Source organism: Podarcis melisellensis (assembly GCF_964234715.1).
Source record: "Podarcis melisellensis genome assembly, chromosome: 8".
In the NCBI taxonomy this organism is placed as follows: Eukaryota; Metazoa; Chordata; class Lepidosauria; order Squamata; family Lacertidae; genus Podarcis; species Podarcis melisellensis.
In genome coordinates, this window is record NC_138540.1 from 42282859 (window position 1) to 42304524 (window position 21666).

Genomic DNA, 21666 nt, shown 5'->3' on the forward strand with positions numbered 1-21666 from the left:
TTGGGAAAGGAAAGAGAAGAGGGGGGTAAGCGAGGAGGAGGAGGAGAGTCACAGCCTGAGAAAAAACAGCTCTGCTGCCGCTATCAGGGAGATTGGTTTCAGACAGAGCTCCTCTCTCTGCCAAGTCCATATCCTATCTGAGGCGGGTGCAGTTACTTAACATTCATCACGGACTGAACTCTGTAACTTTATCAGTTCTTGAGTATGGCGCCATCTCAGGGGCCGGCCATTCTCGGCTCTCAGATAGGCCCGATAAACCACTGATAGATTACAAAAGATTGTTTCACTTCAGGGGACACGATTACTAATACTAATAGTGTGTGTGTGTGTGTGTGTGTGTGTGTGTGTGTGTACGCGCTCTCGCGCTCTCTCACATCATATCAAGCTAAGAAGAGAAGGGAGAGAGAGAAGGAAAGAAGAGAAATAATGAGAAAGAAAATACGAGGGCAATAGCAATGAAGTGACTTTACGTTTCAGATGGGGGCCGATAACGCACTGATAGATTTTAAGAGAGGGGAAAGATTCTAATAGAGCTATCCCCAGTCCTCAGACACATCAGATGGATAGGAAAAGATTGCTTTGCAAAAAGGAGGCGGCGACTTCTAATGCAATGCTGAGCCTTTCATCTGATAGGGGTAGAGAAAAGGGGAGTCTGGAACAGGGAAGGAACAGAGGGCTGGGGAGTGTTCATAGGCGGGTGGTGAGGAGAGGAGAGAGATACAGACTCAAATTCTCTCCATTGCTTAATATTGCAAAAAATAAAATTAACATTTTAAAAGCTCCATGGAGGGGGGAAGATTGCATTTCAACACTGTAACGTGTGTAATAATTACTAAATAAATTTGTGCTTAGCATTTGCATTGCCGTTCAAAATGGTTTCACGTTGATTATTTCCCTAACAGGAACCAAGAATATTGTCAGGAATACTTTTGACACAAAATGTGTCTCTTCACAACAAGCCGGTTTTCTAGACTGACTGTTGAAATATAATATAAAATAAAATAAAAACCTCAATCAATTCTGTGTGATGGGAGGGTGAAGCAATCATCCAATGCCAAGGAGAGAGTAAGAAGGAAGGCAGTTTACTAGTAATTAGGTGTGATATCTTGCTCCATATATTATGCAGAACTGAAATTGCTCAGGGAATGGTATCTAATACAGCCTTCTCTGACCTGGTGCCCTTCAGTTATTTTGGACTTCAGCTTCCATCATAATGCCCACTGGCTCTGTTGGCTGAAGCCAATGAGAGTCATCGTCCAAACCAGCTTGGGGAAAGCTGGTATAAATGGGAAGGACATGCAGGCAACCAAAGGGGCCTTGAGAAATCATCCTGGCTCATCTTTATTCCTGTTATTTCCATTTGAGCTACCAAAGATCTACACATAAAGACAGGTGAGCAAGACCAAAACATGGAGAGAAAGAGGAAAGAAGGCAACAAATGGATCAACAATGGCACAAAAAGTGTTTGATCTTCAGACTCTTATAAAGAAAACCTTGTCCACAAGTGAAGCACTGGAGGTGTGAGCAAGAGGACAGAGGTGCAGTGCTGGAATGGGGAAGATTAGGATCTTTAGGCAGTCAGCCTCCTGACCTCCAGCAGAGGAAGAGCAGGGATCTCTCTAAATAATCTGAACATGAGACATTTCCTATTGGTACAGAACGATGAATCTACACCCTCCTCGGGCCCACTGACTCACCTACCTGGGAACCATCTCTGTTGCTGTGCCTTGTATTTGTCTCATGCAGCCCGGTTCTGTACTGCTGTGGTTCATCTTCTGGCAGAAACTACCTGTGTTATTGGTTTTGCAACTCATTGTGGCAAAATTACATAATCGGTTACATAAACTGTATAAGTTACGTTGCCATTCTTCTACTCCATTCATTTCAATGCAAAGGATTAAAGGGGCGGGGGCACAAACAATTATGTATCATTAGCAGACTAGAAACAACAACAGTGAATGCTGATTGTATTTGCTGGATTGGTTTTGTTCCAGACATGGAATGGATCAGTGATTTCTGCTCCCATTTCCATTTGTTAGAATGATCTGAAATTTGTACTGGTGGCGTCCAGTTTGAATTGCAGTTCCCATAGTCCCTTGCCATTGGCCATGCTAGATGCAGCTGGGTGGGAGTTGTAGTCCAAAACATCTGGAGGGTAGCAGGTCGGGGAGGGGTGGATGTTGTAATATCAACATCTTGAATCATTTGCAGTAAAGCCAACAACACTTCTAGGTTAAGTGTGAAATGCACTGGCCCCAATGTTCAGCAAGGATACCCTCATTTGGGTTACGGGAGACTGCATGATTCTATAGCTCTCTGTGAAGAACAGGGATATGGAGAGAGCAAAGCAGATGGGAACCTACTGCCTCTGTGTTGGCCTTTACCAACCTGGTACTTCAGAGACCTTTTGGACTTTATCTCCCATCAACCCTGGTCAACACAGCTGGCACCAGATTGGCAAAGGTTTCCCCCACCTGCCTGCTAGAAGCATCAGGAGGAAATACAAACTCAGGACTGAAATGAACCACCTGTGCAGAGCATCTCTTTTATTACCACCTTCAATAGCAGCCAGTGTGAGTTCACTGCATTATTGTTACATATGCAAAAGGACATTTCACATACCACGCAGACGCAAAACTTGTGCTTGCTACTGCGAAAGCATGCAACATGGGGCTGGAACCCAGTGCATCTGCAAAACCCAGTGTGTTTGCAAATTCTACATGTTACTGCACTTGCACATTATCAAGTCTATAGTTAAAATGCCTCATGTTATTATGTGACGGGGGGGGGGGACAAACCTGCTGGTGCCATTCAAATATAATATAATAAGAGAGGCCCCAATTTACTCTGCACTCAATCCAAGAGGTGGAAGGAAGGGAAACATTTCTGCTGCAAAGGTGGTTTTGAGGTTGGAGGAAACAGTTCTCTGAGAGACACAAAAGAAAAAAAGAAAAAAAAGAATGAGCTCTATTCCTTTGTGGTTTCCTCAGGTGGTGGTTAAAAAGAAAAAAAATCAGATGCAGCCCACAGAACAGGGATGTTACACAAGCCACATGGCAGTGGGGTGTGAGTGTGCGTGTGGGTTTCAAAGTCTTCCTTACTCTTGAAGAGAATTTTATGAAGAATTCCCTGCTCAATGTTTCCCCAGAAAGGCATCAACTAGTACCACTGTATCAGCCTATGGGCCGCATTTCCTTCTGAGAAACCTCTCGGGGGGCAAATACCAATGGTGGACGATGCCAGAAGCAACAGTGGGTGGAACAATGAATGTGAATTTGAACTTTGTACAGCTAGGCTAGTTCCTTTCCTCCATCCAGACATTATCAGAGATCTGGGGCACATTCTAGTCTGGCAAAAAAAAAACACCAGGCCAAGGAGAGGTGTGGCCTGAGGATAGTCCTAAGGGCCAGACAGAGAGACCTAGAGGGCCATATACAGCCCTGAGGGTTGCCACCCTTGATTTAAGGCAAAATTTCCCAAACTGCCAACAAATTGCTTCAATGAATAACTAATAAGAAAGAAAGAAAGGAAAGAAAGAAAGAAAGAAAGAAAGAAAGAAATCAGTTAAGTCAAAGGCTCCAGTGATTCCAACACAGAAGAGGTTCCCCACTGCACCTCTATATAATTAACTGTTCTGGCCTTTTCTTCCAGTCTGGAGGCACACTCAGAACAGTGACACACTTAGGTATATATGAATATAAACAGATGCCTCTGAAGTGAGGCCATTATTTCACTTTCATACCAAAAAAATAAAACCACGCGAAGTACGCCATTTTAAAGATGGTGGGAGATTTTCGTTTCAGCTTTCAAACGTTAGAGAAATGTTGCCTTACCGTTTGTTTAGCTGAAGTGAAGTGTACTGACATTTAACCCAACCCATGGCCTTGGCAGGAAAGAGCAAACAAAGCCTCAGGATACAGTGGGTCTGTCTGCTAAAAACACGATTGTTTCTCCATAACAATGCTCCACTACTTGTACCTGAAGACTTGTACCTATAAACACTTACAGAAGAGTAAGCCTCATTGATTAAATGAAACTTCTTCTATAAAGATATACGGGGAATTATGACGGGTCTTCTCACATTCCTTATGGGGCAGAGAATATGAACTTCCAATCCCTGAAAAAAAATGATTCCTTCAACGTTGGTTTTCTATATCACTTCAATTTCATAATGTAACATTTTCCAGATAACAGATGCCGTCTCCAAAGGGAATAAGGTATTAAGCAGGATTCCAAAGCAGATCAAATCCTGTAGCTGAGATACGTCAAGGCAGAACTATACCATCTTAGGGCAACGGTGAATGATCAAGGTTAAAATATAAATGGAGTAGCTTCAATATGCACAGGGGTGGGGTGAGGGGAGAGAATTCTAGGCAACATGGAAGTCACATGGAGTATGCTACCCCGTGGAAGAGGCAGGGGGAGACAGTGAGGAAAGCTGTGCATGACAACACATAAGCAGTAAGAAATCTCCTAAGAGGCTGGACAGCAAGATCAGAGCCAGGGTATCTTGATTTAACTTCCCTCAAACATAGCAATTTCAGCAAACTGAAAACTTTTCACAGCTTTAGCATCTCCCTGAGAAGACGGGAGAAGAGACTGGCTGCTGGATCAGTCCCAAGGCCCATCTAGTCTATTCTCTCATTTCTTGACAGTGGACAATCAGATGCCTCTCAGAAGACCGGAAGGACACGGGTGCAACATCACTCTCCCCACTTGAGCTCCCCAGCAACTTGTAGTCAGAGGCATACTGCCTCTAAGCAACCTGTGGTAGCAAATTCCATAGTTTAACGACTGGAGTAAGTCCTTAGGAACATAGGAAGCTGCCCTATACGGAGTCAACCATTGATCCATCTAGCTCAGTATTGTCTATGCTGACCAGTAGTGGCTCTCCAGGGTTTCAGGCAGGGTTCTGTTCCAGTCCTACCAGGAGATGTTGGGGATTGAACTGGTACCTTCTGAGTGAAAAGCAGGTGCTGGCCCTTCCCTTCCTCTGGTTTGTCCTGAATCTTCCACATTCAGCTCCATCAGTTCCAGTAGTATGGGGGGGTGGGGACTTCTCTATCCACGTTCTCCACTTGCGTACCTTAGTTTCACTCATTGTGTCTAGCTCATCGTCCCAATGCAGGCTCCTTCTTGAATCGCAATACAGCTCTTCTGCACACAGGCTACCCCATGAACTTCAATGGAAGAGGCACCTCCATGTGTGGAAAGGTGCAAATCTCAGATCACATCCTGCTACCAAAGTGAATGGAGTACCCTTGACGGTGCAGGAGCTTGTTTGTTTGTTTGTTTGTTTTGGTCTGAATTATCATTTTCACCCCCTTTACCTTTTGTTTTAAGAAGGCTTTTCTGTCTTCCTAATTCTAGACTGGGGTCTCTCCCAACCCAAACTGGAGATGCTAGGAATTGAATGTGGGACTTCCTGCATTCCAATAGATAGTCTGCCACGGAGCTACAGCAGAGTACATCACTAAAGAAAGCAATCCCCTACCCCCATATCACACAAACACTAAAAACAGTATCCTACCTAGGCCCCTCCAGAATACGGCTGCATTTTGTTGCTGGGTGGGATATTTCAATGTATATTTTTTTTCCAGGATTGTCTGCTAGATTTTTTCATTATTTATAAATTTAATAAATTGTTGTTGTTGTAGCAGCAGTATGGACGAGCACTCTTTTGCAACAAAAGAAGGGCAAACAAACAAACAACAGTCTGTGGTGTGAAAAGTGACTCAATTTTAGCAGGAAAACTAGGGAACAGGACTGATTGGAAACAAAGCAGTCCCCAAAACATTTGCAAGGCACAAACAGGAGAGAAAGTAGGGTCACGTAAAACTGTTCCATTTACCATCATAAGCGCAAATCTTGCTCAATAAAAGGATCTGCAGGAACCTTCTGCCTCCTTTTCAACTCGAACACATTTCAAGTTTTCATTTTCAGCATGGCTTGCACTGGAGAACGTTGTGGTGGATCAGACCCGTATTCACAACCTATTAGGCCATATGCCAATTTGCTCAAAATAAATTATTCCTTGCTATCTTGCACAGTGGGCCTGGAATGAAAGGAGTCTCCCATCCCGCCAACCCCACCCTGAAACACGTAGACATGTGAGTAAGTCCTATTCCAGATCTTATTACGTGACCAAAGAGTAAAAAAAGTGGGGGGAGGGGAGAGAAAGAGTCAGCTATTCTATTCTCATGAGCAGGATTCTTTCCCTCCTTCTTCTGCGTTTTTTGTGGGTTTTCTTTTTTCTTTTTGTTCCTGGGGTTGTGTTTTGACTTCATTTGCAAAAATAAAAAAAAAAATAATAATGTGCAATTTTAATTTAATGGTAACATTTTATCACCAGTTCCATGAATTATCAAGGCACCAGGGTTTGTGTGTTTTCTGTTCTTGGCATTTTGGTAGAGCGAGATAAGAGTAAAAAACAACAGAGTTGCTCAGAGAGTGAAAAAGGGAGATAGATAACGCAGATATCAACTCCTACACAAAACAGCCCTGGACTTATCTCTGCTTTTTATCACAGTTCCTTTTAAAAAAATAAAATAAAGAGAAGAGAACAGCCCAACTGGAATGGGGCAAGCTCATTGAAAATGAACTTTATACTGCCTGGTCTTTAGTTAGAAAATTTAGAGGGAAGAAAACTTGAGATTTGAAAGAGAGATAACTTCAAAGGTCAGTAAACTCTGAACAATTAAGGACTGACATTTATTTTGCACAGGGTTTATGTATATATATATATTAAAATACAGCCCCTAAAAAGGTGATTATTTATGGATTTTGGAATTTACCCCCTCCTTGAATGGGTTATTTTCAATGTACTGAAGGAACACCTGCAAAAAATGTTTAGGTGCTGAACTGGAAATGAAGAGAGTTGCATCTTTAGTCCTGCAGTGCAAATAAGAATTGAACATTAGTTAGATCCTAACAGCAATCCATATACAGTGGTACTTCAGTTTACGAACTTAATCCATTCTGGAAGTCAGTCCTTAAACCGAAACCATTCTTAAACTGAGGCACGCTTTTCCTAATGAGGCCTCCCACCGCTGGTGCCCTTCCACTGTTTGGATTCCGTTCTTAGACAGAAGTAAAGTTCTCAAACCAGGACACTACTTCCGGTTCTGCGGATTTCGTAAACCGAGTCGTTTGTAAACAGGGCTGTTCTTAAACCGAGGTACCACTGTACATGTATCGTCTTGCTATGGTAGATGTTCCCCAGGGGATCTGGAAACTTATTCCCTCAGAAGGAACTGGAGAGCCAGTGTGGCGTAGTGGTTAAAGTGTCGGGCTGGGACCTCGGAGACCAGGGTTCAAATCCTCACTCAGGAAGCTCAGTCGGTTTATTTGTAGCAGTCCCTGTCTCTCAGCCTATCCAACTTCACTGGATTGTTTTGAGGGTAAAATGCGGAGGGGGAAGAACTGGGCATGCCGCCTTGAGCCCTTTGGAGGAAAGATGGGATAGAGGTGTAAAAACAAGCAAATAAATAAAAGTTATCCCAGCAGAATGGGCAAGAGGCTGACTTGCAATCCTGATTTGCAGCCATTCACGTAAAAAATCAGGATTCTTAAAGGAGTAGTGAAAAGGGCAAAATTATTCCCATCCTGCCAAACAGCGATTAAAAGGGCAATTCCACAAAGTATTTTGGGGAGTTTGTTTTAATTACGCATTAACATAGGGTTGTAAATGAAAGTCTTGCCCCTAATCCCAGACTTGGTTGTGGATACTCACAGCTAAAAATGACTCTCTGCACATTTTCAGACACATCCTCATTTTTACAAGGACTATGTGTGCCACAAGTGTTCATACCGACGCTCTGCAGCTTTATCCAGAAGAACTTCTCTTCGAATCAAATCCTGAATACTCCCATGCCAGTGCATTCAAAAAGGGGGACATCTACCCATGCCATGCTTTGAACCAGACATCTACCCATGCCATGCTTTGGGCCACCCATTGTAGGAGCGGGGGTAATGACCTTTGTGTCAACCTGATTTAGGGGCAAACCCCTTATCATCACGCTTCTTGGCACAAGGACAAAATGCATCTCCCAAGCTGAAAAGGAGAGTAAAATATCTCCTGGTACAAAGCCCACATCACAATCAGAACTCCCTGGCTCTGTCTGTGGCAGTCCCTAAACTCCAAGTACCCAAGAGTTCACAAAGCTACAATCCACGTGGCAACCCCGCCCCACGCACACTAAAAGCAGCTAGGTTAAACAAGGATGCTCGTTTAAGCATATGACTAACATCATGTGTAGATGGAGATGTAAAATGGTTACAGCCTCCCATAGACCAGTGTAGAAAGTGTTAGCAATGTCACAGCAGAGTTCCCCTGGGATGGGGGGATATTTTGTGATGAGACCGGACTTGGGTACTGTAACCAAGGAATCTTGGTTCAAGGAATTGCTGTCGCACATACAAAAAGAGCTCGAGATCACTAACTCTGCAATAGTAGCAGTAGTCTATGGCCACTTTAGACAGTCATTGCTTTCCCCAAAGAATTCTGGGAAGTGTAGTTTGTTAAGGGTGCTGAGAGTTATTAGAAGACACCTATTCCTCTAACAGAACTACAATTCCCAGAGTGGCTTAACCCTCAAATCCCTCTTCCCAGGGAACTCTGGGAATTGTAGCTCTGTGAGGCGACTGGAGGTCTAACAACTCTCAGCACTCTGAACAAACTACACTTCCCAGGATTCTTTGGGAAGGTCTTTGGGGTTCTTTCCTGAAAGAAGGCATGGCTGTTAGAAAGGGTATAGCAGTGCTGTTATCTGCTGGTGCAGATGTGGCCTTTATGAACGCCTTAGAGTGGTCAAAGAACTTTCTGCTCACTTGTAATCACTAAAGAAGCCTGTAAGGCCAGGGCTATTTATTATCCGCAGCTGACAGCCAGGAGGTGAAAGCCGAGACTGGTGAGTCCCTCTAAGTTCACCTGGCAAGGCCAGTGCGGAGGAAGAAAGATTTGAACCTGAGCCTTTCTGCCTGCTCCTTTAGCCACTGGACTACCCAGATCTTTTCTTTACAAAGGAAAACAACAATATAGGGTGTCCCTTTATGAAGTGCACCCATTTCCTTGCCAGAGCAGTTGGGACCAAAAGCCCAGAGAAAATTGTCTGTCGTGTTCCGTTTAAATTGCCCAGAGGCCTCAAAAGCCACACAAACCCACAATAAAACTCTTTCACTGGGCACTGGGGGGGGGGGGGGAGAAATGTCTTCCTTGACATGATTCAAACCCCCACCAGCCCACCCTTTCCTCTGAGACACACACACAGGCACAAAATTGGTGCTTCAAGGTTGCTCCATCCCCAGCAAAAGGAAAAAGAAAAAAAGGACAAAATCCTCCCCAACAGCTTAAGAAGACAAAAAAAAGCAAATTCCAATCGTCTCATTTGCAGCACCGTCGCTTAAAACGGCATCAGGCTCACTCAACGCATGCTTGCATTTTTTTAATTGTCTGGGCCACAATGAATTTTTTAGAGCGCTCCGGAAGAGCCAGGCCTTTATGTAGTTGAAACATGGGGAAGAACAGAAGAAATATTGCGGGGAGGGGGCACAACGACTCAAGGCTCTCTCCCCCCCCACCGCTCTTTCCTTCCCCCCTCCTCTGCCCTCACACTCCCATCCCTACCTTCTTTTTTGAAAAACATAATTTATCTGTGTATTATCAAGAAATCCAGACACTTTAATCAGTGAGCTATGAAGTCAGTATTTCCATTCTTATCTAGTGGAGGAGTGGAAATGGAGAGGAGATAGGCAGCTCCAGAGCCAGCCCGTGGTGGGGAATGTTAATGGGAGAAGAGGCTGAGCGATTGGCTACTGAGCTTTGGCTATCTCCACCATTATCAAGCCCTTATCAATTCAACCATCAGTGGCGCAGTAATGGGGCCAGTTCAACTTCCCGCATTATCATATCCGCCTGAAACCTGCATGAGAGGCCTCAGCTGGGAGACAGAGGAGTGAGCGAGCGACTGAACTCCACGTTTGAAAAAAAAGAAAAAGAAAGGAAGGAAGAAAGACTGGAGGGAGGGAGGGAGGGAGGAGAGGGCTGGAATGGGGGCTATTTGGGGGAGGTGGTATGAGAAAAATGCCAGATGAATCAATCCAGATTTGCGGAAGCTAGAGAAGGAGGCGATGCGTGCAGAGCGGCTGGCTGTTTTGTTGCCCTTTTCTGAATGGTGCAAAACCCAGAGCCTTTCTCTGGAGAGTGGTGCGCACCAGAGACCTGTGGTGCCCTAAAGTCTGCTGGCTTTGCCAATTCAGGGGTTCCTAGAGAACAGTAAGGATGATGCTACCAGCGCTAGCAAAACTGACACTGCGGGCTCCTAAAAGGAGCCCAAATCTAAGGAACCCCAGAGCACACATGGCTGCTTCCACTACCCACCCAAAGCCATGCTTTCAAACATCTCACAACCAGCACACAGCATGCCAGATCTCAGAGGCCTGTTTGAAGCTTAAGTTCCAGAAAGGTCCTACCACTAGGGATAGCCAAAGTGGTGCTTTCCAGTTGCTCCTGGACACCAACTCCCATTAGCCCCCCCCCCCGGTCTGACTTTAAGTTTCCAGGTTTGCCTAGTCCCCTCCAAGTAGCCAGTGGAGGGCATGGAAGTGTTGCTTAAAATAATAATATTAAGACTGGACATGCAGCTTACAAGCTTCAGCTAGGCAGGAGCTGACTGCAAATTATAGCGCAGACACTCAGGTGTGGGGAGGTCTGCCTTCCTCTGCTAAAAGGTAAAGTTAAAGGTACCCCTGCCCGTACGGGCCAGTCTTGACAGACTCTGGGGTTGTGCGCCCATCTCACTTAAGAGGCCAGGGGCCAGCGCTGTCCGGAGACACTTCCGGGTCACATGGCCAGTGTGACATCGCTGCTCTGGCGAGCCAGAGCTGCACACGGAAACGCCGTTTACCTTCCCGCTGGTAAGCGGTCCCTATTTATCTACTTGCACCCGGAGGTGCTTTCGAACTGCTAGGTTGGCAGGCGCTGGGACCGAGCAGCGGGAGCGCACCCTGCAGCAGGGATTCGAACCGCCGACCTTTTGATCAGCAAGTCCTAGGCGCTGAGGCTTTAACCCACAGCGCCACCTGTGTCCCTCCTTCCTCTGCTACCCTCTCCTAATTACCGGTAACCTGTCTCCAAGGCCTGTCCCTGTGATGTCACTGGGGGCCGCCCCATGACACCATCAGGAGCCTCTCCCAGGTCTCAGGTCCAGACTCTGAAAACTCAGGGTCTGGGATTCTCTGGCAACCATAGCTGGGGATGATGGGAGCTAGAGTCTAGCATCATGTTGGCAGTCCCTGGCCTATGCATCCCAGGTGGTTAAGCCAAGAAACCTGTATTGTAGGAAACTCTCCGCTAAGTCCATCATGCTTCCTAGGTTGGATTTTCCCCATTAATAGGCAGGTGCCATTGCGGGAGGAAGGGCAACATGCAAATTTAATTTAAGAAATTTTTTTTTAAAAGGAAATGCTCCAGTAAGAAGCAGATTCCCTAGCATATTAACCCAAAACTTACGGAAGGAGCTGGAGTACAGCAGAGTTGTCAAACAATCACTTGCTTAGTTGTGTGCATGTGGCAAGTCACTGTTTTGCAAGAGCTGGTCCCAAACCCAAGTATCTCTATCTAGATTAGTCTTGGCCAACCTAGTGCCCTCCTGCTGTTTTGGACTACAACTTCCATAAAAATATTTTTTTAAAAACCCATATCCAACCTTGAATAGATCCTGCTCTACACATTTGGTGGCTGTGCCAAACACAGGAGCAGCTGTGCAACACAGTTACAGTTCTTTAAAAAAACATTGGATGTGAAAGCAATGAACTCCAAAAGGTCATTAATGGACTTTATCACCATCAGGAGGAGGAGAAGAATCTTACCAAACAGTGCAACAAATGCAGATTTGAACACTAAGAATTTCTTGCAGCAACTCTGCAGAGACACCTGGAGAATTATTCTTTTTTGCTCCCCACAAAAGACCCTCCCTTCCCCTCCAGGCCAAAATGACACATCTCAGCCTTTGCAGACTTCCAGGATAAGAGATGGGGGGGGGGGATATGCTGTCTCTGGGGCCCACTCATTTTGTCCTCTGTTGACAGCATTGACAAAAGGAGCCATCATCCATGGCAGAGTTGCGACAGGAGCCCCTCAGCAGAGGGGGAAACAGCAACCCACACTGACTCCTGTGGAAGCAGAGAACCATCTGGGGATTGTCAGTCACTACACACACACACACACACACACACACACCCGATGCTGAAGACCCCAGCACCTTTGGTCTCCTCTGTTCAAACACCCCACTTGTTGGCAGAGAAAACGTATGCATGTCTACTTATATGTCCCACGTTCCTGAAAGGTGCAAGGTGGGGAACCTTGCAATCCGAGGGCCACATTCTCTTGTGAACAACCTTCCAGGGGCTGCATGTCAAATGCAAAAAAATGGGCGTGGCCAGATGCAAAGGTGGGTGGAGCAACTTTATACCAAGCTGGGAAGCTACTTTGTATAAGTCAAACCACTGAGTCCATCTGTCTCAATACTGTCTACGCTGACTGGCAGTGGCACTCTGGGGTTTCAAACAGGGGACATTCCCAGTCCTACCTGAAGATGGCAAGGTTTGAACCTCGGACATTCTGCATGCAAAGCAGATGCTCTGCCCCTGAGCTGCAGCCCTTCTCTCTGTGTGTTCCCACAATCCCAACAGAGCATCAGCTGCAAAGTTCTTCAGATTGGTGCTGTTATCAAATCATCGTGATGTACAGTGCCTGACACCACCGGGGTGCCTTTTAACCAGGTGAGTTCTCAAGGCGGTTTGAAATGACAATTTAAACAGTTTCTAAAAATAACATTAGAGAGTTCAAATGAAAAGACAAGCAAATAGCAAAACATACAAACACTCGCACACAACTACAGAGTCTTGTGTCTCCTTGAAAACTAACACAGTTGTTATGATCAGTGATGTGGGATTTCAGGAATATTTTGAATCAGAAGATTTTCCTTGAATTGGAAAATTGGAGTAATTTCCATCAGAAACTTTTCTGATGCTCTAGATAGTGATCTAATTTAGCATGCTTATTATGCTTGTATTTAGTATTGCATTTAGCTGTATTTATAATAATAATAATAATAATAATAATAATAATAATAATAATAATAATAATAATTATTTATTATTTATACCCCGCCCATCTGGCTGGGCCTCCCCAGCCACTCTGGGCGGCTTCCATAAAAACCAAAAATACAGTAAAATCACACGTTAAAAACTTCCCTGAACAGGGCTGCCTTAAGATGTCTTCTGAATGTCAGGTAGTTGTTTATTGCTTTGACATCTGCTGGAAGGGCGTTCCACAGGGTGGGCGCCACTACCGAGAAGGCCCTCTGCCTGGTTCCCTGTAGCTTTGCTTCTCGCAATGAGGGAACCCCCAGAAGGCCCTCGGCGCTGGACCTCAGCGTCCGGGCAGAATGATGGGGGTGGAGACGCTCCTTCAGGTATACTGGACCGAGGCCGTTTAGTATTGTATTTAGCTGTATTTAGTATTATATTTAGCTGTGATTCCTGCATTGGTCTGTCCCAAACCTACAATTCTATGATTCCACTAAACAAAGCTAAAAATTTTGCAATTAGGCAAGCATGGCAGTTTCAGTGCATTCAACTGGCATCCATTCATTGCTACTATGAATTAAGTTCTAGGGCCAGATAGAAAGGCCTGGAGGGCCACATGTGCTCCCCACCCAAGCCAGACCTGAGATTCCTTACCCCTCCTATATAGTGACCAGGGCATCTGAACAGTCCCATTTGAATCTGCCACCCTTGCAAAGAAATGTGTGAGTCAAAAAAGCCACCTGTCAAGTCGCTAAAAGTGTGATCGGATGAGGGCATGGAATAAAGTTATTGCCACTGAAGTCAGAGAAGCTGTTTTGCCCATACTGAAGAACATGGGGGGGGAGGGAAAAAGACAGCAAACATCATGCAAATCAGCGGATAAATTTAACGATCACAGGAAAAGCTAATACGTGGCACAACAGCCAGCGATATCAGTTTTAAGAAACTTATTTACCTTGCCTGTTACCAAAGATTGTCAGTTAGAAGAGTTGCTGCCAATTTAACACACGCATGCAGACTCAACACGCCCTTTTGGCCACTAAGAAAGTGTTCCTTTTGGCACCACGGGAAAGGACAGGAACTTGGGGTGAGCAGGAAAGAAGCCAAAGAAATTGGAGGGAAAGACAGACAAGTACTATCCCCGGATCACAAGGGATGTACAACTGGAACTACCTGCCAAGACTGTATTTCCCCCCAAACTCACTCAAGCCCCTCAGCTGAGAACTGTGATTTGGAACACCAGGCTCTTGGGAAGTCAGACTGTAACCTGTCTCCGTGTTGGCCAAATCAGGGAAATACTGAGGGGCTGGGGGAGAAAGAAGAGAACCAGCCATTTCCCCCTTGGCTAGTCTGGCTAAGCAGACCTCCCTCTGGCTAGTCTACATGTGAGCTGCAGCTTCTACAGGAAGCTACATTATAATGGACTACACCATTGGTCCACCAGTGGCCTTCTAGAGATCACTGGACTCAAACTCCAGTCAGCCCCAGACACCAAGGCCAGGGATGATGGGAGCTGTAGTCCAATGACAACTGGAGGGCCACAGGTTCCTTATGCATTTACACAAATGGCTTTCCATGCCTCCATTTTTTCTCAGCCCTATGACCCAAGAGATGTCAGAGGTTGAATCTGGGACCTTCCACACATAAAATGGGAGTTGTACCACTGAGCTGCTCCTGTGACTCGGAGTTCATTGGTTATTGCATGACACACAGGAGCGGGGTCTAGTGCGGGGAGAGATTATTATTTATTGTATTTATATCCCACCCTTTCCTCCAAGGAGCTGAAGACAGCATATATGGTTCTCCTCCTCACTGAATCCCCACAACAACCCTGTGTGGTAGATTAGGTTGAGAGGCAGTGACTGGCCTAAGGTCACCCAGTGAACTCCATGGCCAAGCCTCCCAGGACCCAGTCCAACATTCTCACCACCCTGGCTCTCACACGACAGGTGCACTTACATAATCCCTGACATGCTCCTGGGGCTGAATGAAACTGGACTCCAGCAACAACTGGGATGCCAACTGGATGTACATCTGTCACCCTTCAAATTGCTCTTTCGGTATTTGCCAGTTTGCAGCAATGCCAGGCTAAGAAACACAACTGAACCCTTTAGCCAAGTTAGTATATTCTATTTCCATACAAGTCCAAAGGCTGCCATCATGCAGAGCGATCTGGGCTCCAGTCCACAAAAGCTTATGCCACAACACGTTATAAGCCTTTGAGGCACCACAAGATTTACTCTTCCTCCTCCTCTTCTTCATTTGCGAGGGACGGGGCATTATGTCCGGATTGAAAGATATCTTGTTTCATTATCAAATTAGTTTAATTGGTTAATTAATCAATTGATTCTGCAGAAGTCTGCATGCAACTAAACCAAGAGAGAAAAACACACTTCATTTCTTCGTACATGCAGATGGTAAATGTTTCAACAGGTGCCATTTCAGAAGAGGCTTCCCACCTGGTGAGAGAGAGTAGAGGAAGAAGGCCTCTTCCAAGATACAAAGACAGAAGTCAGTGGGCAGCAAGTCCAAGGTTAAAAATAGTTCTTTAAAAAGTGTTAACCAGGGATGTCTTTTTCAGCAATAAAGAAGTTGTGTCTGTGTGTTTTTAAGCAGTCCATCTAACGAGTTAAAAGCTGCAGTTCTTTTGTGCGTGTTTTCCTGGGGGTGGGCATTTCATAAAAGTCTGACATCAGCATGCACAAATTTAAATACTTAGCTCAGTTCCTGAAGGGCTAGTTCCTAAGTACTTGAAACCATTTCTCATGAAGCTTGGAATCACTTATTCTAATAATTTGCGTATTACACATATGCCAACCGTGTGTTGTCAGGGGACAACTGCACCATACAAATGGGCTACTACTGACAGAACACAAAATCGGTTGCCCAGTTGGCATGTTGTATATTTCCACTTTAGCTGAAGGGTTAACTCCAGGGTTAACTAACCTGCGGCACTATAGATGTTGTTGGACTCCAGCAATCAACCTCAGCCAGCAAGGCCAATGGTCAGAGGAGTCCGGAAGCTTCCGGAGGGCCACAGAATAACAACTCCTGCTCTGGACAGACAGAACTTTCACATACCACAGGGCTTCTCAGCAGAGCCTGTTCACACATTGAGCCGCCAGTCATCAAGTGACAGCTGTAGATGCTTGTGTGAATTAAGAGCTAATTTTCAGACTTGGCGAGTTGTGTAGGGAGAGTAAATGTGTTTGCATTCATAACAACCGAGAGACAGGGCAATATTCAGAGAGATTATAAAAACAGGAGATTAACGAATTAGAGAAAAAAGCATTTCCTTTCTCTGCTGGCAAATGAGAGATGTCACCAAAGCATGTTGATGTGCGAAGAGAAGAGATAACAGATATTTTGGAGGAGAGGAGGGGGGGAAGGCAGTGGAAGGCCCTTATCTGAAATGACTCAGAAGCACTCATTCCTTAACCCTATTCCAGCCCAAGGTCAACAGTTACATTCCTGTCAGTGTTTCATCCTTTCAAAAAACAACAGCAAAGCATTGCTATAGAACAATGAGGAATCTTCTTTGGCCGAAACAAGTCAAAGGCAGTTACTCCTTCCTTAGAAAGGCAGCACAGCAAGAGTTGAGGATAGCAGTACTCAGGCAGAATTCGTTCTGTTCTGCCCAGAAAAGCCATCCACTGATAAAAGGCAAAAGTTGGCATTCCCACATCTCCCACACCCTCAAGTGTGCAGAGGGAAGGCTTTTGAAGGATGCTGTCCAAGGAAACCTGGAAGGCTTTCCAAGGCTGAAGGGCTTTAGTAAAGAAGAGGCAGATGGGCAGACCCAGGTAACTACCGACAGGTGAGCTTGACATCGATACCAGGGAAGGTCCTAGAACAGATAATTCAACAGTCGGTCTGTGAGCATTTAGAAAAGGATGCTGTGATAAGACCCCACACAGGTTTCTCAGAAATAAGTCATGCCAGACCAATCTGATTTCTTTTCTCTTTTTTTGATGGAATTACAAACTGGATCAGGGATATTCTCGCAAAGAAGCTGGTAAAATGTGGGTTGAATGAGGCAACTGTTAGGTGGATTTGTAGCTGATTGACTGACCAAACCCAAAGAGTACTCATTAATGGTTCCTCGTTATCCTGGAAAAAAGTGGTAAGTGGGGTGCCACAGGGATCTGTCCTGGGCCTGTTGTTGTTTAATGTCTTTATAAATTACTTGGATAAAGGAATTGAAGGGATGCTCATCAAATTTGCAAAGGACACTAAACTGGGAGGGGGAGCTAATGCCACAGAAGACAGAATCAGAATTCAAAATGGCAAACTGAAGAACTGAGCGCAAGCTAACAAAATGAATGTCAATAGGGACAAATGTAAGGTTCTGCACTTAGGCAGGAAGAACCACAAACACAAATATAGGATGGGGGACACCTGGCTTACTAGTAGTACCTGTGAAAAGGATCTAGGGGTCTTGGCGGACCACAAGCTTAACATGAGTCAACAGTGTGATGCAGCAGCAAAAACAAAAGCTAATGCTATTCTAGGCTGCATCAACAGAAGTATAGTGTCCAGATCAAGGGAAGCAATAGCACCACTCTATTCTGCCTTGGTCAGACTGCACCTGGAATACTGTGTCCAGTTCTGGGCACCACAATTTAAAAAGGAGGTTGACAAGGTGGAATGTGTGCAGAGGAGGGCAACCAAGATGATCAAGGGTCTGGAAACTAAACTTTATGAGGAGCGCTTAGAGGAGCTGGGGATGTTTAGTCTGGAGAAGAGACTGAGAGGAGGAGATATGATAGCCATCTTCAAATATCTTCAGGGCTGTCACATAGAGGAGGGGGCATGCTTGTTTTCTCCTACTCTGGAGGGTAGGACTCAAACCAAGGGCTTCAAGTTGCAAGAAAGGAGATTCCGACTAAACAGTGGGGGAAACTTTCTGAAGGTAAGAGCTGTTCAGCAGTGGCACAGACTCCCACAAGAGGTGGTGGACTCTCCTTCCTTGGAGGTTTTTTAAACAGAGGTTGGATGGCCATCTGCCATGGATGCTTTAGCTGAGATGAATGAAAAGGGAAGAGGGCAACGTGGATATAGAGGAGTTCTTAAAAGGTGCCCATAGGAGGGACCTAAGGGATTTGGCAGGTGGGGCAGGGCAAAAAAAGTCCTTCATAAAAAAAACTTCAAAACAAACCAATCAGAAAATAAGAAGTTATTGACTGGCTCTCAGCTATGATAATCAACACATGGCTCTGAGAATTTATTTCCATTGGCTGGATGTGAATGGGAATGCTTTGGCATGGTTCCTATGGGATCAAATCAGGCCACATGGCCGTCGAGAAGATCCTACCCTCCTCAAGTTATTTATCAATTTAAATTTGAATGCCACTTTTCCATATAAATATTCTCAAAGCAGTTCGCAGCGAAACAAAATTAATAAACCAATACTTCATTACAATAACAATCAAGCACTAAATCATTTCAAGGCCTAACATGACAATTCAGCATTAACTCACGTAACGTGCGGACATTGTGACATTTTAAAGTCACCATAAAACAAACTAGCAATCATTTAAATATATTAAAGCACATTAATGCATTGAAACATGCCAGCTAATGACAAATAAAAGCAAGCGTCCCAATGTAATCCTAGATCAACAATAATAAAAGCAGCAGCCACTGTGAGGCTATACCAAATGGCCCAAAAACTAAACAGTCCATAAAATGTGTCATAAAGGCTAAAAATTAGACATTTATATATACAGTAAGTGCTAAAGGGACATAGGAAGCAACCTTCCCCAAAAGACGTCCCTCCATTAGACCATCTAACTCAGGGTAGCTTTTGGCTCACTAAGTTCAATATGATCTGCATTAGCCTTAGCCAACCTGGTGCCCAGGGCCAGCCTACCTATGAGACAAGGTGAGGTGACTGCCTCCGGTGGCTGGATCAATAAGGGCAGCAAGTCCAGCCTCCAAGGAACGCATTGTCCACTGCTGCTTCTATGGTGGCAGCGACAGCTGTGGTGGGCTCCTTGGGGGCCAGATCTGCCACCTCCTTGGCAGCCCCTCATGCCGGTTCTATGGCAGCCTCTTGGTGAATAGGAGGAGCTGCTGCTCTCCCCCCACCCAATATTAGAAACTCAGCTGTAGAAGCTAGATGCCAAGTAGCTCCTTAAACCAAGGTTACAGCTGCCAAAACGGAATGTCTAGTAGCCATTTGTGGGCAAGACAGCTCTAAAGTATTGTTTTTTGAATGACTGTGATTGACTATCGGTTAAATATCTGGCTAGTTCAGATGACAACCTCGAGAACTTGAAGAAAAGTCACTTGATCCAGGGACAGTCCATACATATATATTGCCCTATTCCTATCTCTTTCTCTTAATGGTGACACGGAGCATTCATAACGCAAGAATATTCTTCACACCTGTGAGCAGGGCAGTAGTGGGGAGGTGGGGGTAAGTGAAGACAAGCTACAACAATTAACTATAATGTTATTCACCACTCCTGCACAGAAAAAAGCACTTGGGTTCTGGAAATTCATTTCAATTGTGCAGATAAAATAGAACTGATGGAATTCTACAGGATAGGGCGGTATTAGTGTGTGAAAACAGTCCAGATCCAATGAACTGCAGGCATGCAGCTACAGATGGTGGAGATTGTCAGGCACCATCCAGGTGCCCAGGAATCTTCACTTGGTGCAAAATGTGCTTGGCAAAATGTGCTGCCACCTCCAGAGAGGAAATGGCAGGGGCTGCCCTCTGGGGGTCTCCGGGGGTCTCCTGGGCTCTGCACACCCCCACTGTGATTCAGATGCGGGGGCCTTTCCCCCACCCTCCGACAGCCTTTGATTCCCACTTCAACCATCGGTTAAGGTTGAAACGATTACCCACCCACCGATTTCCAATGAAGGTCTTTATTCGCCCCTGTTCCTGATGTAGATGGTCACTCACCCCTTCTTCCCTGGCTGGCAGGCAGGCAGGTGTGTCTGGGGTGTGTGTGCCATTTTGTGGTTTGCTTTCGGTGGCTAAATGCTTTGGGCTGGCCCTTCTGGTGCCTTTATGCCCCCGCCCCTCCCAGCAGCTTTTCCATGACTGGCACTTCCAGCACTCTCTCAAATTTCAAAATCTGTCCACTTTTCCAGAAGAGTTGGTGACCCCTGATCTAGGTGAACTAGCCAAGAAAACCAGTCGTTAAAAACAAACGGATGCATTTTAAAAGCAACGGATCACATAATAAAAGACTGGGAGCTTTGAAACTGTACACACACACACACACACACACACACACACACACAGAGAGAGAGAGAGAGAGAGAGAGAGAGAGAGAGAGAGAGAGAGAGAACCCCCTCCTATTTTATATCCAGTTTCACCCTTCACAAGTTCTCCACTTCATTCCAATACAGAGATTTATTCTCCCCCACATCTTGGCTTCATTTTCTCATTTCCACCCAGGAAGGAAAAAGTTAATGTTATCCTTAAAGACAGGACTTAAGATTATACAGAATTAATGTCAAAAATCACACACATACAGTAGGATGATCAGATGCTGCTAAGATGTAGCTTAATACCTGCCCTGATAATGTTACTGGAATATAGTTTTTGGCTTGAGTGATCAGATGCCAGTTTTGAGAAACTAGCGTGCAACCCTGCAACAGTCTGGGATTAAGTTAAATGTGGTGCTGTCCTGAACTTTGCAGCACGCCGTGTGAACTACCTGGAACACTTTGCTTGTAGCATAATGCTGTAATCCTAAAATTGACTCCCACAGATCAGAGATGTGATCAATCTCCATTACAAAATCTGCAGGTTAATCTACAATGTGAAATTTCCCTGGCAGGGTTCCCTTGGAATGCTCACGTCTGCTTTAATGCACATGTAATTGGGTGGCATCCAGATAAGTTTTACTCAGTGTTGACCCACTGGCATTAATAGGCAGGACTAACTTAGGCCCACTTAGCCCAGCCCATTAATGCTGCTGGGGTCTATCATGAGTAGAACACAGAAGGGTTTTACCTGCTACTACTGATTGTCAAAATCAGCCCCAATTAAGAAACACTTGTGGATACAATGTCTGGTTATAAAATTGCAAAACGGCTGTCGAGCATGATTAACTGGAACCTTCTGAGCGCATAGCTTCCAACAGAAGCTCATGCTCACGCTCTGGAAAAGAAAACTGATACAAAAGGTCCATTCATGAACCCAAATATCAACAAACCAAGTTGGAGGCCGCAGTACATTACGCAAGGCTCTTGTTGCAACATTGGCCTGCTGGACCCATCCATGCAATTCTTAGAATCTGGTCAAGTTACAGTGCCAAGCAGAGAAACACAGTACCATGCAGCTTCTGGGGGCTCCCAAAAACCAGGCTGACTTCCCCAGAAACCCCACCAGTATAAATAACTGGTCCTCTTTATCACCGATGCACTGAGGAGGATCAAACTATCAACACCCTAAACCTCCCCTCTGGAAAAGGCAAGTTAAGAATCTAATTGCCATCTCTGCACCATCAGAACTTCTCCCTCCTTGCTGTTTCCCAAGTCCTTTGCATCTCACCTGGACAGCTTGCAATATGCCTTGAAGGAATCTTTTACTCCCTAGGTGGCCGCTGACTC

The 21666-nt window shown here is 45.2% G+C and overlaps 1 protein-coding gene across 5 annotated transcripts in view; it reads right to left on the reverse strand.

Annotated features, from left to right (window-relative positions):
- Positions 1 to 21666, reverse strand: part of ZFPM1 (zinc finger protein, FOG family member 1) — a 110749-nt gene that overhangs the window by 72307 nt on the left and 16776 nt on the right. The window contains exon 1 of one of the 5 annotated variants that reach the window (XM_081920161.1): positions 16036 to 16054. The exons of the other annotated variants lie outside the window; for them this stretch is intronic. The gene's annotated coding sequence lies outside the window, so the exon portion shown is untranslated. Of the gene's footprint in view, positions 1 to 16035; positions 16055 to 21666 lie in introns of those variants that run through there. 5 annotated transcript variants of the gene reach the window in all.